The sequence below is a fragment of the Gymnoscopelus braueri genome (assembly GCF_963280865.1).
Source record: "Gymnoscopelus braueri genome assembly, chromosome: 17".
In the NCBI taxonomy this organism is placed as follows: Eukaryota; Metazoa; Chordata; class Actinopteri; order Myctophiformes; family Myctophidae; genus Gymnoscopelus; species Gymnoscopelus braueri.
Genome location: NC_137617.1, coordinates 2,223,641 through 2,241,462, shown reverse-complemented (window position 1 = coordinate 2,241,462; position 17,822 = coordinate 2,223,641). Strand labels below are relative to the sequence as shown.

At 40.3% G+C, this 17,822-nt stretch overlaps 1 protein-coding gene across 1 annotated transcript in view; it reads right to left on the bottom strand.

Moving 5' to 3' along the window:
* dnmbp (dynamin binding protein) overlaps window positions 1-17,822 on the bottom strand; it is a 116,159-nt gene that overhangs the window by 79,999 nt on the left and 18,338 nt on the right. Inside the window, exon 2 of the mRNA XM_080454512.1 lies at window positions 12,819-12,875. The gene's annotated coding sequence lies outside the window, so the exon portion shown is untranslated. The remainder of the gene's footprint in view (window positions 1-12,818; window positions 12,876-17,822) is intronic.

Genomic DNA, 17,822 nt, shown 5'->3' with positions numbered 1-17,822 from the left:
ATGATAACATAACATTGATATTACAAAAAGTCTGATCCAAGCCAGAACACAATCCATTGATTGACCATCAAAAGAAACATGCTCGGATCATTTCGAATAGCCGAAAAAATGCCATCATAGGCAAAAACTGTCCCAAAGAAATGTGAGCTTGTACTGTAGATCACCTATTTTAGCTATCCGTTGTACATTGAAGTACATAGGGCAGGGGTCTTCAACAATAGGGGATCCGGGACCCATAGGGGGTCCTCAGAGTAACTAAAGGGGGTCCACCAAATCTTTGTGTGATGCGGAACATTAGCCAAAAATAGCCGATCTACAAGCTCACAACGCCTCGCGCTGCGAGGCGTTGTGAGCTTGTACTGTAGATCTGCTATTTTCGGAGAGATGGTGTGTATAGGGAGAAAGAGCAGACTCTTTGTAGAGATCTCAATTAATATTGAGAGTTTAAAGGTTAACTGTCTGAAAATACATATTGACATGAATCCAACACATCAATAGAAAAGATAATGTCAAACAAGTGCATGAAGCTATCTGTAAAATCTATGAGAAAGTTTCATCTGCAAAACAATTTAATACAATATGTAGCGGGGGCCCTGCTTCCATCTCTCTCTCAGCTAAGGGGTCCTTGGTGAAAAACGTTGAAGAACCCTGATATAGGACATAAATGGTTAAAGGGATAGTTCACCCCAAAATGACTTTTTTTCTATCGATTAGTCACCCCATGGAGACTTAATTAATTTTTTTATTTTTTGGTCACATTACTAAGCTAATAATTTGATTACCGGCAGCGGCTCCGGTAGGAGACACAAACACTCTCCTTCGTGTCTCCTACCGGAACCGCTGCCTACCGATCCATCTGGTCATCAAACTATTGGCTTAGGAATGCGACAAAAACAAAAAAATATCCATGAATTCAAGTCTCCATGGGGTGACTAATCGATGTGAACTATCCCTTTAAGGTAGATGCGTCCCCCCCCCCCCTGCCCGCCACCACAGAATCAACCAATCTGTGAGAATGACACAGACAGCTTTCCTCCAGCTCTCTCTGAACCGTAGCCAGGGACTTTACCAGGACTTTTTTACAACATGTTGACGCTAATCCACGACACGCCAGCTTGAACACACAAGCCTATTAGTGGCATCTGTGGCTCTGTCAGTGTGTCACTGGTGCGGGCCATGTAGCGGCCAGGTGACTTTTAACACACGTCCCCTGGGCCAGTGACAACACGGCCGGGCTGCTGGCACAGGTGGTGATCTTACTTAGCCTGGGATCAGTCTGGGTCTGGAGCGAATACGGAAACGGTGCGTGCATGTACTGTGTGTGTGTGTGTGTGTGTGTGTGTGTGTGTGTGTGTGTGTGTGTGTGTGTGTGTGTGTGTGTGTGTGTGTGTGTGTGTGTGTGTGTGTGTGTGTGCAAATTACAATGAATACAGGTGGCCATTGAGATCTTTTACCTCCCCCTTGTGTTGCCTTTCACCCATTAAGACCGGAAAAAGCATGTCATTTTAGATTTTAACCACTTCAACCATTATTTTATACTTCTATTAAAAAAGCACCACTGATATTATGGCAACGTAAGTGTTTCAGAGAACTGTTGGGATTTAGAAGGGACGTAGAATCGGCCTCAGGGTCTTAATGGGTTAAGTTTGAAAGCACTGGCATTAGATGCAACAGAATACATTTAAACACAGTCAAGTATAAAGTGCATGCAGCATACTCGTGAGTCACCAGTATCAGAGTTTGAATCCAACTCCCTTCATGTCTCCCTTCTCTCTGACCTTCGGTTTCCTGAATTTCTACACTCTGCTTTCTAATAAAAAGCAACAATTGCAAAAGATAAAAAAGTCAGAGAAAAATAATGAACAGCATCATCTTTTCTATGGGAGTGTGTCTGGTATATAATCATAAGAGACAGTAATGACTCAATGTCTCAATGTCTCAAATGTGTTTCCAACAGTAACTCAAATAATGAAAAACTTAAAAAGTTCCGTAATTTGCCATCTTGACTGTGTGAAAATAAACAATGTCATGGAAGTGTTAGTACACTATTACCACTACTATGTGCATAGAATCTGTTCATTCTTGCCCTCTGTTAGGCCATGTTTACATAGATTCTAGGTCGATCCAGATTGTAATCACATTTTATCATGTCTAAACAGCATACAAAAACCATGGAAACTGATGTTTGCTAATCAGATGTGAACCACATTCCTAGATGGTTTGAAATGTGATTCAAATCTGATTTCTAAAGTCAGATTGGTTTTATGCAGTCTGATAAAACATTATGGAATGTGATTGAAATCTGATTTCCAAAAATGAGTTTCCATGTAGTTTTATGCTGTTCAGACTTGATGAAACCAAGTTCAGGTCGTATGATGGTGCCACTCGCCCAAAATAGACGACCTACAAGCTCACATCACATCACATTATAGCGATGCGATGCATCCACCTGACAGGAAAAGCGACAAGCGAGCCCCATGAAACCGTCACGTTCGCGCTTGTTTCACGCACACGGCCGCACGGGCCAAGAGCTGGATAGAGGTAAAAACTTTATGTGACGACAAGACAAGACACAGCTCAAGCAGGCGTGGATCACCTGCCGTTTACTAAAGTGCAAAATGTGGAATACGGGGGTCCCTGCTACAAATTATAATTTCAGATGGGGGTCCGTGGACAAATACACATTAATTTGGGGGTCCTTGATATGAAACAGTTTGAGAACCACTGGTTTGAACAATGATCGAAACATTTTGAAGCAAGCCAAAATAAGCAACTCCACTTTAGAAACAAGCCCAAAAAAAACACGACCTGCAACCACCAATATTTACAAGCAACTTTACAGAAAAACAAGCCCAAAGTCGCTTATAAGAAACAGACCTGGCAACACTGCTCCCCGTCTGTTAAGCCCTTATAAAGTTAAGCATCACTCACACCTACAGTATGTAGTTATGTCGTTACCACAGAACCCAATGCAGATGCAGTAGGTTGACGATGGACAGTAAAGGTTTGAGAAACAAATCGGATTGTATACAGTCTGAATAAAGCATGACTTCTATCACTTTATATACCACTTTCTGTATATCTCTCAATGTCTCTGTCTCTCTCTTTCTGATTGATTAGAGTTGACATTCTTATAGAAAAACATTTATAATAATATAACATGAACATGAACATATATTTGTACACATCTGTCAAAGGGATAAAAAGAAAGCTCCAAAAGAAAGCTTTGACACCTCTCTCTCTCTCTCTCTCTCTCTCTCTCTCTCTGTTGGTATCACAATGAAAACCTCATCTTTCAAGATTTTAAATTATCATTATCAATAATAATGTGTGTGCGTGTGTGTGTGTGTGTGTGTGTGCGTGTGTGTGTCTGTCCGTCTGTGAACAGCTAATCTCCGGCACCGTTGGACCGATCGGCGTTAAACTGTGCACACAGTCACACACACACACTCCCTGGATGCCAGAGCAGAACATGTTGCCCAAATGTCTCACATCGGCCTGTTATAGCGCCACCAGGAAGCATATTTTTGCTAAACTTTTTTTTAAATATTACTCCTACAGATTTTGTCCAAACATCACTCAAATCAGTACATATCATCTCTATAGTCATGTGCTCGATCTATCGATCTGTCCGATTTTTCATATTCCATCCTGATTGGCTAAGATTGGCATCTAAAGTTTGTATATCTGTGCAATAACTTCATCAACATTAATCCCTCAAATTCTACAGATTCCGCTCACCTCTATAATGACTGAATTCCAAACATTGCTGGCCCAAAATAACCTACCTAACCTGGCGGAGACCTGTGCTCCGAGGAGCACCTTTTTTTTTTTTTTAATTAAAGGAGTAGTTCACCCAAATTATTTTCTATTTTCTATCAATTACACAGCCCATGAAGCCTTGAATTCATGGAGACCTTTTTGTTTTTGTCACATTCCTGAGCCAATAATTTGATGATCAGCGGAGCCCTACTGACCAGCCTCCCAGTCATCAAATGATTGACTCTGGATTAGGAATGTTTGTGTAATTGATACAAAATACGTACTTTTTGGTTGAACTACTTCTTTAATGCCATATGTTGTTGTATGAAGTATCAACAATAGCTGGTATTTTTTAGAATGTTTTAACTAATGAAAACAAGAGCTACATTGGGAACACAGCCGGCAGTGACGATATGAATCGTCGTCACTGCCTTCACTTTTATGAAAAAGGATGGACTAAATCAACTGCAGATTTAGTCGACTAAAATCTTATGATATTTAGTCAACAAAAATTAAAACATATCAGATGACTAAAATATGAGTCAAACTAAATGGAATTTTATTCAAAAGACTATGACTAAAACTAAATAAACATTTGCTGCTTTATTAACAGACAGCATGGACAGCTGAGAGACAGTGAAGGACGGACGCACAGCCTCTGACAGAGCCAAGACAACACTGGACTATCAATGGACACGACAGGAAGGGGTTTTTCAAGTAGCGGGCGACAGACAGCACAAACACAACAACGTAGGTTCACTTGACCTGAGCTCAGCTCTAACAACACCGTACCTGGCTGGAACTAACGTGTAATTAGTGTAACAAGAGAGAGAGGGAGAGAGAGAGAGAGAGAGAGAGAGAGAGAGAGAGAGAGAGAGAGAGAGAGAGGGGGGAGTCGGGGATTTTAATTCTCATTTCTTTCCGCATGCTTGCCTACAGACAGACGGTTGTTTTTGCTTGGTTTTCCAGTAGGTTATGACGAAGGCGTAGCTACAAGGCCAGTTCCTTGAGCCGTTTAGACAGGGAAGCTATAAGTAGAAACCTAACAAGCAGTTTCAACTTCTTACATCCTACAGGTAGCCTGGAATCCAGACTGATTCACTCCGTTCAGTGGATTTAGTTTTTGTTTTGAGCGAATCAGTCTGGATTCCAGGCTATCCTACAGGACCTTCTAAGACAGAGACCGAGAGCTTACCTCCTCTAGGTGAACTTCAGGGCCTGAAATTCATAGTTCACATGGGGATCCCCCTCCCCCATACAACGAGTTCCCCCCTTAACCCATTTAGACCGGGCACGCATCTGTGTCATTTTATAGATTTCTTTGGGCTATTCTAAAAATAGCAGATCTGATTATTATTTTTTTTATCGTGAAAATGTGTGCAAAAAAAGTTAGGTGTCACATGCACTAACAAGCTATCAACCCACTCACTGCGCAATTAATTGAATTTAAGGATTAAGGGTGATTTTAAATGTAATATGTAGACTATCTGCAGTGAAATAAATAAATTATGGTATTTACAATCTGATCCATGCTCAGCCCTGCACCAATCAAAGTCACTGGATTGGTTTAAAGATGGGGACTACACTAGCATCTACATATTGACAAGAAAGAGACACTGGTGTCTACATATTGACAAGAAAGAGACACTGGCGTCTACATATTGACAAGAAAGAGACACTGGTGTCTACATATTGACAAGAAAGAGACACTGGCGTCTACATGACAAGAAAGAGACACTGGTGTCTACATGACAAGAAAGAGACACTGGTGTCTACATGACAAGAAAGAGACACTGGTGTCTACATATTGACAAGAAAGAGACACTGGTGTCTCCATATTGACAAGAAAGAGACACTGGTGTCTACATATTGACAAGAAAGAGACACTGGTGTCTACATGACAAGAAAGAGACACTGGTGTCTACATATTGACAAGAAAGAGACACTGGTGTCTACATGACAAGAAAGAGACACTGGTGTCTACATATTGACAAGAAAGAGACACTGGTGTCTACATGACAAGAAAGAGACAGAGGAGAAAGTGGTACAGTCAGCTGGGGCATTAAGGCCACTGTGGCCTCAGGGCATGCCATTTTTTTGAGGGGCACAAGGCCAAACTGAGGGGCAACAACAGCCATGGCCTTCGCCATGGTCTCCCTGAAATTCCTGCCCTGTTCACAACCCTGCAAGTTCTTCGCCACAACAGACCATAAACGCACACTGTGCCATGCAAGTCTGCATGACAAAGTACAGGGTCCAGTTGGCACATGGAAAACTCTCCATAGAATGACAGACAGAAAACTATTAACACAATGGAAACATTTATGATGCACTGATAACACAACTTCAGGAAGTCCTGGGTACACACTCAACAACACACCCAAACACTAAGGGCAATATTTAAAGTTGTTCCAATAATGATACCAGTATCGGAAAAGCTGCTGTACTGCCTAAAATTATCGGTATCTGCAAGTACCAGTCTACGCCATTCCGATACCATGCAGTTAATCACATGATGATATTTCAATTACAGTAATATTTTGAATGATTCAGTTGATGTTGCACGACTGTTTTATCCTCTTACTGTACTAGTTACATTTGACTAACTTGTAGCTGCACTTTAACAATTATTAATGGAATTGTTATTTGTTCCTAGATTAGTGGGTTTTCAAACATATACATACATACACATATACAGTACATATACATATACATATACATATACATATACATATACATATACATATACATATACATATACATATATATATATTACTTCACAAAGGACGATAAATGAGAGATATGCAAGAGTCAAACGGTTTAGCCTACACACAATAGAAGCCCTTACACAGCAGGACACAATGTGTCTCAAATTCAAGGTCGCTTTGCAACCTCCCACAAAAAAAGTTAAATAAAAAATGTTTTGCTCTGCTTCTGGTTCATGAGATAGTTTAGTGGAGAGAGAGAGAAACGGAGGATAACACAAAAGTTCTACTCCATCGCACCGCAAGACACCCTTGTAGTGTAATGGCTCTTTTAGACCAGTGGTTGTCAAAGTGGGGTCGGGGGACGTCCAGGGGTCCTTGGGGGGGGTTCCAGTGGGTCCCCAAATAGTTAACATAGCATCACAATCATTTTAACCACTTTATCCATTTCTATGTGGGCTATTCAAAAAAAGCAGATCTACAAGCTTGTACATCTGCTCTTTTTTTTTTTTTATCTGAAAAATATCGAAAATGTTTTTTGTTTTTTTTGGATAATCTTGAATTTCTTTTTATCATAAATCTTCTCTTCTGGGGGTCCCTGGCACAAAAGCTTTTCAGATGGATGTCCGGTCCGCAGCCAAATACATCAATTTGGGAGAACCACTGTCTTAGACTAAGAAGGGTAAACTAGAACCTTCCATAACCTGAACCTTTCCATATAAACCACAACGTTCTGTCAGTTTTTTGTTTGTTTGTTTGTTTGTTTATGTCCATTAAAACCAGAACTGGGGAGCCGAGGTACTTACAAAAACAAAATAAACAAAGCGAAAATAGCTGATCTACAAGCTCACGCCGTGTCGGAAAATGCTTGAGAACTGTACGTCACAGCTGGACAAAACGACGTGCATCAAAAACATGTCTATTAGTCTATTAAACGGGACAGCCACATGAACCAATGAATGAAGAGGGGAGGCGGGGTCTACTCTCTTGTGGACCACTTGGCACCGTCCTGGGGAAAGTAGCGGGATTGCGACAGACGGCTGAGTCAACAGCTGTCACGCACGCGCACGCACACGCACACGCACACACACATAAACACACACACACACACACACAGCTGACGACGGTGGGACAAAGCTCCAACTGTCTGCCCCTGGGCACAACCCTTCCCTGACTGGTATTAAACCTTATATACTTGGATGACCGGAGAGAGTTTCCCAGGCCTCTATACTGGGTCCACTTAGTATTTCCCTCGACAGCAGATCTCCTCAATGAAAATAGCCGATCTACATTAGGCTATTTTCTGCCGAATATGTGCTCCGGAACAGGCCTGCTGGGTTTGTGTGATTTTAAGCTCAACTTAAAGGGTAAGACCACTTTGGTAGAGGTTTGGGTTGTGTAGTTACCTTGCCATGATGTAACTCCAAAGGTGGGCAAGAAATCAAAAATAATTGCTCCATTGATTAGAAATTGATAATTTAAAATATGCTCCTCATTGACTTACATTGTACTGTAAAACAGCTCTCAAAGTCACTCTTTTAGCACATAAATGAACCCAAACATAGCTGATTCAGACAATATAGAGCATCACCAAACCCAGTACTGTTTGTTTTTTTAATACAAATGTGAACTTCCTGTTGATTTTACTATTTGAAGCTCTGGATCCGGATCCGCCGATCCAGTCCGGGTTTTCTACTTATTAAAAATGGCAAAATCAACAGGAAGTTGACATTTTTATTAAAAAAAAAAACAGTACTGGGTTTGGTGATGTTCTATATTGTCTGAATCAACTTTGTTTGCGTTCGTTTTTGTGCTAAAAGAGTGACTTTGAGAGCAGTTTTACCGTACAATGTAAGTCAATGAGGAGCATATTTTGAATTATCAATTTCTAATCAATCGAGCAATTATTTTTTATTTCTTGCCCACCTTTGGAGTTACATAATGGCAAAGTAACTACACAACCCAAACCTCTACCAAAGTGGTCTTGCCCTTTAATACACCATTTAGTCCGTGAGCCAGGACCCCAAATATGGGGTCATCACTACCATCTGGGGGGAATAATTCTCATAGTGATTTTTGGGTAGGTATACACCCCTAGAGCTAGGAAAATGTGATAGCCTTGCATCGGTGGTAGCTATCTGTGTGTTATCACTCCTTTTATAACCACAAGCCAAAACACAGTTTTCAAAATCCGAATGAAGCATTCTACTTCAAACTGATGGTTCTCTCTTATTATTGACCCTCTCTCTCTGAAAAATGGTTGGGATAAAGCTCAGACTATATATTGTTCAGAAAGGTTGTTAAAATTAGCATATCTAGAATATTTTTCTATTACAGGCAGTGACAACATAGTGACTATATGTAACATAAGATGTACTTCGGTTTTAATGAAAGATGGAACACAAAGGGTTCCTTTGTAAATTACCTAAAGATTTAAAACCATGTTTACATACATAGATTCTAAGTAAATGTATTATGAAATTCAATAAACAGAATATAGTGCAAGTGTGTAAGAAAATATCCAAAATTGCCACTAAACACACGCCTGGCAATTTTTTACTTGTAATCCGCTTGTCTTAGAATACCTCTGTGTAATACCTCTTTTTTTAAGGGTTTTCATGTGTAGAATCATCCATTCCTGTTTTTTTTAAATATCAGGTCAATCATGTCAAAGGTCAGGTCAAGGTTAAATTTGACCTCTGGGAGAACAACAAATGGAAACAACTTGATGAACTTTCATTCAATTTGTTTTGTGAAAAGTGTCATTAACATGTCACAAGAACTGGTATTCATAATAGAGCGTCGCAGTTCCCGCCCACTTCCTGTTTTTTTTGGTGCCGGAAGAAAAAACTCAATGCATTTTTCCATTGACATTTCCAAAAATATTTATATCTATTAATTTAAGCCTCGAATCAAGCCATCACGAGATGACATGAATCATGACCATAAAACGTTTTTTTCTGTGATTTTTATTTATTCTATATTTAATTATATGATATACTATATTTAATAAATACCCTTTGTTTTGCCGTTTTCAACAAACAAAAAAATCACAGAATCAAACGTTTATGGTCATGATTCATGTCATGTCATGATGGCTTGATTCGAGGCTTAAATTAATAGATATAAATATTTTTGGAAATGTCAATGGAAAAATGCATTGAGTTTTTTCTTCCGGCACCAAAAAAAACAGGAAGTGGGCGGGAACTGCGACGCTCTATAACCTGAATGTAAAATGATATAATCTAACGGCAAATATGTATCTTTTGCAACTACATCTGTATTCTCCAACCCACATCCTGTTCTACCTCATCCTTTTTATCCCACGATTTTGTAACCCTATTTTTTTACACCCAGTGCCAATTGTCTATGTAATCCTGGGCACTACCTTCCCTCTGCCAACCTAGGGAGGCCAGGGCCGAGCTCATGCCTCCTTCAATGCATGAGAGCCAACTGACCTTCTTGTCACCTGACAGGGGAGAGTTTCCCTGGTTGGACGTAGCGTGTGGAAGGAACACGTTATTCCAGCCAGTTCCCTTCCCCTCCATCAGGCGCCCCGGCTGGCCAGGGGGAGGCAGTATAGTGACCAGGATTACTGCATGTTTTTGTGAGGGTACCTCCTTATTGACATCACTCCTCATCTGTAGCATGAACATATCATCAGTAACCATCTTCACCAGAGCAGTTACAGTACATCAGTGATGTACTTCTCACTGATATTGCACCATGTCACATAGCTCTGACGGTGCTGGGTCACCCTTAGCAATGACAGGAACAGGAATATCCTGGATCTCCCATCCAAATTTTGTGACATCAAACGACTTGTCAGGTGGAGCTTGGTGGTCTGCCACTTTCCACAACATCACTTGTAAATGAGCCCACATGTGGTGCAACAGGTTGGTCGGTGTTGGAGGAAGGGCCATTGACTTGTGGCACCCACCTCACCCAGCACATCAGGGTAGCCTGGGAAGTTCCCTGCCAGCAAAGTGGTGTGTGCTCTGATCTTGCCTTTGCCATACATATAAGACTGTCCCATCACAATGCTCCATCTGTACTTTACACTGTAGGTCCACCTGATACACCCCAATACACCAACAGGACAAGAACATCAGTTAAATCACTGAGCATGTGTATCACACCCTTTCCAGAGATGGCTGCATCAGGGATATAGGAAATCATGGTGATGTCTGCCTCATCATGACTAAATGCAGTATCTATCGTCAGCATTGAAGGTGTACAACATGCTCAACGGCTTCTGCTTCATGTTCTTACTCTTCATGATGACATCTCATATGGGTGATCTTTCTGTGTGTGAGGATACACCCCAATATTTTATGACCAAGACACACCAGTGCTTCAACTCTCCCTCTACTGTTTCTGCACATTTTGGGGAAGGCTTCAGTCCACTCCACTCATGCATCATGACAGCATCTTTCCTGATCGTTATGGCAGTCTGCTCCCCAGACTGGTGAGCAGAGACAGTGATCCAGAATCCATCATGGTGCAGACAGACAAGGTCTAGCTTAGCCTCTATAGTATGGAGCACATGCATCTTCGGCAGGCACTGGGTTAGATATCAAGCACACTGCACATGGCCAGCACGGAAGAAGTGCTTCAGTCATGTGCTTCATGAGAGAAAAGGTGAAGTTAATGTCAATGTGTCTCCCTGCACATTCAAACTGGTGGATGTGTAGTGTAGGAAGAAGTTGTCTATCCACTGTCAGCCAGTAGGATGGAAATGCGCAGTGTCCAGGTAGGCTACTGCTGTATCTGTTCAAATGTCTTTGGCCAAGTTAAGAGAAACCACTTCAAGAGTGCTGCTGACTCAGGACTGACCACTGAACTTGCCTGTCATGTTCTGCAACCACATGCATTTCCACTTCCAGTGCTGAACCTTGCATCAGTTTTGCAATGCAGCTGAAGAATGACTGTATAACACAATTACATTATAGAGCTTTTCTGGCTGATTCCATACCTGTAAGGTGTCAACAAACGGCTCCATGTCAATTGTGAGGTGAATAGGGCCTACTGTATGTCAACCAGTGACCATATCTGCTGCCTGCTTGGACATCTGGTTGGACGATAAGGTGCGAGAGAGACCTTGACCTGACCTTTAGCACATAGGCCAAAGACTGACCAGCAAGTGAAAATATAACAGTAGAAATAGATTCTACACCTATGAACCCCCCGGTCCCCATATGAATCACCATAAGTTCACAGATTCCCTCACACAACTGCAATATTTTGTTGTTTTTAACATAATTTAGTCACCATGGGATGGACACCATCTTTGATTTGGCAATAAATAATTAACTGATGGTAATTTCACTGATTCAGCCATATTTCTTGAACCCTAAAACCTACTTTTAGACACCAAAACCACCTTTCTAGGTTGAACAGTATCATAAAGCCATTTAAGCTCATGGCAGTCATATTGGACGCCATCTTGAAAATGATGGCTTTACGAGAAATATAATTTCTTCGATTTTTTTGTATGTTCTTAAGCATGCCTAGACGTACCAGAACCAATTGAAAAACCTTTTGTATATTTTTTTGGGGGGGTTAATAGTATGTTTTCATAGACTGACCCATGTCATTTTCGCCTAGTGTTATAAAATAAACTGCATGATAGCACCCATAAAGCTACCATTGGTGCAAGGCTATCACATATTTTCTAACTCTAGACATGCATACCTTGACAAAAATCACTATGAGCATTATTCCCCTCAGATGGTAGTGACCAACCCCCCTGGCTCACGGACTAATTGCAAGAGTGTCGCTTCCCGAAAAGATCAGTTATTTTCGGAGAGCGAAACAGAGTATAGATTAGGCCAGTGGTTCTCAAACTGTGGGTCGGTACCCCCAGGGGGGTCCCTAAATGATTTTGGTGGGGTCACTCTACAGTAAACAAATCAACATATAGTACAAGTGTATACAGGGTATCTGCACATTTCTGAAGTGACAAGGATTTATATTTGTATTTTTATTATAATACAAAATAATAAGACCATTACTGCGTCAAAAGTAATCAACAGACTATACTATAAAATGGTCAAACATTGTCCAAATTGTCTAATATTAGCTAAGAAATAAGCTAAAGTTTTGAAAATAGCCGTTCTACAAGCTTGTAGATCAGCTATTTTCACAATATTTATCTGTGTAACAGAGTCAATCAAAATGTAATGCCTCAACTCCTACATTTTCAAGTGCTTGTCAGGGTGGGGGGTCCCCAGTTCAAATAAGATTATTTGTGGGGGGTCGCGGCCCTGAAAAGTTTGACAACCACTGGATTAGGCTTCAGTGTCTCCAGCGTGAGGTGTGTGTGTGTGTGTGTGCGTTTATAATACTCACATTACACTGTATTCATCTGGTTCAGAGGTCGCTGTTCCATGCGGTTTGACATCACAACTAAAAGAAGATAGAAAACAAAACGGTTGGCATCTGATAGAATCCACTGTAAACTACCAGAGGCAACATGTGTGTGTGTGTGTGTGTGTGTGTGTGTGTGTGTGTGTGTGTGTGTGTGTGTGTGTGTGTGTGTGTGTGTGTGTGTGTGCGTGCGAGGCAGAGACATTTGCTGACTGCCTTTGTTTTTATTGAACGGGTGGGAGGGACATCTGATGCCAATATAGTGTAGCCAGTACCACGTACACACACACAAGCGTCATTCCATCACATTCAGACTGCCAGACACACACACACACACACACACACACACACACACACACACACACACACACACACACACACACACACACACACACACACACACACACACACACACACACACACACACACACACACACACACACACACACACACACACACACACACACACACACACACACACACACACACACACACACACACACACACACACAGGTGGGTGGAATCTTCTGGAGTGCGCTGGGTTGTGGGCAGACAGACAGAGGTTTTGATATTCCTGATTGTTTGAACCTATCGATGGCTCATTGTTGTGTCCTTTCTAGTCAGAATGCTGCATCCACACAAAACACTCAAAATAAAAAAAGCTGCTTTGGACTCAGAGCAGCGCAGGCCCAGAACAGGTGGCTGAGCCGCTACTAGATGGTTCTGGACGTTTAAACACAACAGAAACATTTGTCCCGCTTTTCTCTTCACTGTCTGGTCTTTTTTCCACACATGTCTGGCTGACAGTTGTCAACAGCAGCCATGCTTGTTCAGAGCCTGTGATTCATAGCTGGTTTGCACTAGCACACCCAAAATAGACGATCTACGTGCTGCTCAAGCATAAAACAGGCGTAAGTTCTCCCAGGGGACAACACTTGCTGTGTGTCATGATGCCATAACCCTGTCACATGCTGTGATGCTGTAGTGCAGTGGCTCTCAGACCCCCAAATTGATAAGTATTTGGCCGCTGAAAAATGCATTTAGATTTTTTTCTGCCAGGGACCCCAAAAGGACCCCCAAAATACAATAAAAGGTTTTCTAAGTATTGAGGGGTTAACTGGTTAAACGAAAATACAAATTAACATGCAGTGGGGGTCCCTGCTTCATCTCTCTCTCAGCTAAGGGGGGTCCTTGGCCTGAAAAATGTTGAAAACCCACCCCTGCTGTACAGTATGCTATAGTTTCAATGTTTGGGTTAAACTAGAAAATGTCAAAATGGAATCCTTAGCTTGAATGAGTGGAACAACATAACAATAAAGCTGCAATCCAGAACTTCTTTGTTGAATAAAATGTTATGTTATTTTATGTTGTTGTTGTAATGTGTTATGACCCACATTAGAGACATTCTGTTCCCATGTGGATCCCAAAATAGTGGGCAGTAATGTCAACATGAGACTAAACATGATCTTCAGTCAGTTTGATCTTTTAATAGCGTTTTATGTTCCATCATGGGTAAAATATTAATAATTAGGTTAAAATACAGTTCACAGAAAGATGCCCAGTTTTTCCCTGTTCCTGTTTTTTTTCCTTCTCCTTTCTAAATATGTGTATTTTTAAATAACATGTATTATTTGACAAATTGAATACAAAGGACCACAAAGAAAACAAATCCACAGGACTTATTTGTGTTATCATTAAAGCCCAAATGTGTTACTGTACTTCCGTGCTGTTTACATTTTTGTCTAATAAAATATTCAATCAATCAAAACATACCAGCAAGATCATATCAGTGCAGTAATGAAGTAAGTCACCTGCATTGTACATAACAGACCAGAGAATGGGATATTTACCACATTAAGCCATTAAGACGGGAAAGCACATTTTAGATTTTAACTACATTAACCGGCATCTTATACTTTGGCTATTCATAAATAGCAGATATACAAGCTCATAGCATGGCACAGAGTGCGCTATGAGCTTGTAGATCTGCTATTTTTTTTTCAATCATGAAAGTTTGTGCAAATCTTTGAATATATATATTATTTTTTTTAAGCGAACATTTGTAACTCAAATCTTTGCTTCTGGGGATTCTTAATGTCTTCTAAATCCTAACAGTTTAAAAAAAAAACTTATGTTGCTATAGTGGTTCTCAAACTTTTTCATGTCAAGGACCCCCAAAATGATATGTATTTGGCCGCGGACCCCCATCTCAAAATATGTTGTTTCAGGGACCCCCCAGAAGCAAAGATTTAAAAATGCTCGCTTTAAAAAACATATAATATATTCAAAGATTTGCACACATTTTCACGATTTTTCAAAAATAGCCAAAGTATAAGATAAGGGTTGAAGTGGTTACACAGATACGTTCCCAGTTTTAATGGGTTAAGTCTGGCGTCCCTATAGGTCATGTCATTATAGGTGAAAATGTAAAAAATGAATCACAATATTTCAAGTGTTTTCACTAATAATTCTAAAATAGCCGGACTACAAGCTCTACAATGCTAACATGTCGCATGGCAATTAGTTATACTTTGGCTATACTAAGTAGGCGAGGTATAAAATAGAGCTTAAGTAGTTAAAGAGAGAAGTGTGCTTTATAGTGAGTTTCTATCAGATGAGTCAGCACAGTCTGCTCAGCCAGCTGGGCGAAAAAAAAGGACACATTTAGCAACCAAAGTAAAATCCCCTTTATATGCCAAATGCTGTTTCACTTTCTTTCCTAAAGCTGTCCTGTTCTACCGCAGATGAGCAGACAAGCAAAGCTTCAAAGCAATGCATAAAAACACAGACCATTTCAGAAAGCATTTAGAGCACTGGTTCTTCTCAACATCGAGTTCCAGGACCACCAGGGTTCCAAATGGCCCCTTACGGGTGAGTAACTCTGAGAGTGTATAAATGGAACCAAATGGACCCGTTCCATTTGTCCACTCTCAGAGTTAAAATAAACACTGAGAGAGCACTAAACTATACTGGAACCCTAATCTCTAGTCTAAAATCTTACACTATAGATTAGGGTTCCAGTATTGTTTAGTTAAGTGATTATCAATGTTATTTTTTTATTTCAAGGGACCCCCAGTTTGATATCCATTAGGCCACAGACCACCATTTGATTAGGGATGGGGATCGAGAATCGGAATCGATTCCAAAGTTATTGAGAACCGGAAAATCTGTAAGGTTTTGGTTTATCAATTGATTCATGTCTCCAGAGACGAGAGTCATGTCATGACATTGAAATCAAATCACTGTCACTAACATATATTGTTCTAATAGATCTTTTGACTTCTGTTGAATGTATCGCCAACTACAGTACCAGTAAAAACAAGGAACATGAATTTAATGTCTTGCATGTGTAATAGTTCAATGTTGTGCATCAGCTGAAGACATGCTCTACCTTTGATTGTCTGCCGAAATTAAATGTAAGAAATCGAGTGCCCCAGATTAGAACCAATATGCCAACAGCTACTATACCAAGAAAAGGATCGATAGTGGATTCGATAAGGTGATCAAAATCAAGAAAGACATTATGATAATAATGATCCCCATTCCTAGATTATTTTTTTTATTTTTTTGCTCTGGGATCCCAGTCTACACTGTAAAATCCTCTTTGTATTAACTTAACTCTGAGAGTGTACAAATGGAACCAAATGGACCCATAAGGGTCCATTTGGTTCCATTTGTACACTCTCAGAGTTACAGACTTGTAAAGTGTCCCTGTGTGGTCCCTGAACCCTACATTGAGAAACAGTGGTTTAGAGGAAGAAGCATAGACAAGCTCCCACACTGACTAGTGATGTCAGTAGGTATAGGGCAGGCCTGTGTGTTCCCATGGCAGTGCTATTTAGTCCATGGCTCCAGAGCAGTGCCACGATGGCGGTGCCAGACACCACCTGACCTGACTCCACAAGATATATGAAGGAAATATGCTTTCTTCTGCTACAGTGATCACTGTCCGTTATGAAATGTAGGACAAACATGGGAAAACATTCATTCTGCTACTTTTACTGCCACCGTAATGTGGAATAAGATTATTCCATGAACGATGTGGTCGTACTGTACTGCTGTCAAAGCTGTTACCTTCCACGCAACGCAAGTTAGGAGTCGCTGTTCAATGCTTTTGTAATCTCACTTCCATTTTATAGGTTGATGACACAGTGAAGCCAATAATAATAAAAAATAGTAACAATAGTTTCCCATATAGATGTTGTTTTGATTGACGACTTCACAACTTTGTGTTTTAACAAAGAACAGAAGTACAGTAACAAAGCTATGCTAAAAGGATAACACAAAAAACCCCGTTGTTGGGGTGTTGGGGTAATTTGTCAAGAATTTAACTATTACCTAACTATTAGGGGCAGTCATCAGTAGTGGTGGAAAAAGTACTCAAATGAACTATTCTGTTGCAAGTAAAAGTCCAGAATTAAAAATGTACTCGATTTAAGTACAGAAGAACAAAAGTACTCATTCTGCAGAATGTCCCATTTCACAAGTTTTCAAATGTATAAAATGTGTGAAAATCTTTTGAAAATAGCAGATCTACAAGCTCACATCGCGACACATACTGTAGTGAGCTTGTAGATCGGCTATTTTCAAATGTCTGAATTGTATATATGCTGAAGTGGTTAATGAATGTTTTGTAATAATAATCCAATTCTACAAAGTAACTAGTAACTAAAGTTTTCAAATAATTGTAGTGTAATATTTGCCTCTAAGATGTAATGGAGTAGAATTAAAAATACTGAAAATGGGAAATACTCCAGTAAAGCAAAAAATACCTCAAAATTGTACTTAAGTACAGTACTTGAGTAAATGTACTTAGTTACTTTACGCCACTCGTCATCAGTCATGGCAAAGAAAAGATGATGCATGATACTCATGATGTATGAGGGAATCTCCCTACTTCTTCCTAATCCTTGATTTTTTCCGTACTCCCTCACATCTCCCAAACAAACACACACATATCCTCTCTACCACACTATTTCATCTTAT